The sequence below is a fragment of the Manacus vitellinus genome, unplaced genomic scaffold (assembly GCF_001715985.3).
Source record: "Manacus vitellinus isolate BGI_N305 unplaced genomic scaffold, ASM171598v3 scaffold_32_pilon, whole genome shotgun sequence".
Lineage (NCBI taxonomy): Eukaryota > Metazoa > Chordata > Aves > Passeriformes > Pipridae > Manacus > Manacus vitellinus.
Genome location: NW_021940460.1, coordinates 2,147,233 through 2,148,650, shown reverse-complemented (window position 1 = coordinate 2,148,650; position 1,418 = coordinate 2,147,233). Strand labels below are relative to the sequence as shown.

General features: G+C 53.6%; 1 protein-coding gene across 1 annotated transcript in view; it reads right to left on the bottom strand.

Annotated features, from left to right (window-relative positions):
• The window catches only part of GALNT17 (polypeptide N-acetylgalactosaminyltransferase 17), a 214,314-nt gene that overhangs the window by 3,191 nt on the left and 209,705 nt on the right, over positions 1 to 1,418 (bottom strand). The window lies entirely within an intron of this gene.

The window sequence follows — 1,418 nt, the reverse complement described above, 5'->3', positions numbered from 1 at the left end:
GAGGGTTTGGCTGATCCTCTGGGGCACAGGGGGTGACTCTTGGGGCTGGGCCTGTGCAGGGCTGAGGGTTGGACTGATGATCCTTGGGGGTCCCTTCCAGCTCAGCACATTCTGTGACTCCTCCATCCTCCTTTGGGCCTGATCACTGTAGGATGGGGCCATGGATGATTTCCCCTGGTTTCCAGCTGGAGCCAGCTGGCTTGGCAGGTATTGCTGGCCCAGCTTGGTGAGCCAGCCTGGCTTTGGCCTGGATTGGTGCCCCTGGTGTGCCTGGCACAGCCTCCAGAGCTCCAACAGGGCCGGGCAGCACCGTCAGCCAGAGGGGGCCAGGACAGACCTGGCCCTGTTCCCCAGGGATGTGAGCCCGAGTCTCCCCCACAGCTCAGCCCCAAGCAAAGGCTCAGGATTGCAGCTGATCCCAGCATATCCCAGCATCCCACCATCCAGTGCTCCAAGAGACCTGGCTCAGGTGCCAAGGAGATGCAGGTTGAGGGCACCAGAGCTGGTGCTGGCACTGACACATCAGCAGGCACTGACACATCCCCACCCTGGGGCCACACACAAAGGGCTCCTCCATTCTTGGGGTTTAAGGAATCCCATACATTTCCCTGAACATATTTAAATTCAGGAGTAAAAAGGAATGAATGACACTGTCCTGCCTTTTATGGTACAAGGGAAAGATATCCACTGCTGCTTCTTTAAATTATGAATCAGGCCATTATCTGGCAGACAAATAAGGAGGATTCAGCACATTAATTAACTGAGCATATCTGTGACCCAGATGCTTAAAGAGAGAGAGTAAATCACACTGGGAGTTTGGGTTATCTGGGCTGGAATAATTAAACACTGAAAATCAAGTTAAAACAATGTAACAGGGTCCGACTCTGGCTCGTGACCACAGATCCAGGGATGGTGCTGCCCAAATCCCTTGGGATGGGGCCTGGCTCTGCTCCCACAGGCTGGGGAGTTACATGTTGGACATCAAACAAACCCTCTGCTCCTTCACATCTCACCAGGGGCCATTTGCCAAAAGCTTTCACTGCCAGGAGGGTTCAGTGCAGCAGCCCCACAGCACCATCAGAGAGCCATGGGATGGGTTGGGCTGGAAGGGACCTTGAAAGGACATTTAGTCCAACCCCCTGCCATGGGCAGGGACACCTTCCACTAGCCCAGGTTGCTCCCACCTGGCCTTGGACTTTAAGCTTTAAGGTCCCTTCCAACCCAAACCATTCCAGGCTTCTGTGATTCTTTATTCATAGGAGAATTCAAGAAATCTGCAAGAACATGACATTTTTAAGAACTGGACATCAGTGTCAACTTGGGCTGAGAGAATTGGGATTGTTCAGCCTGGAGCAGAGAAACTTTGGGGTGACCTTGGCTGTGGCCTCCCAGTGCCTGAAGGGGCTACAAGAAGATGG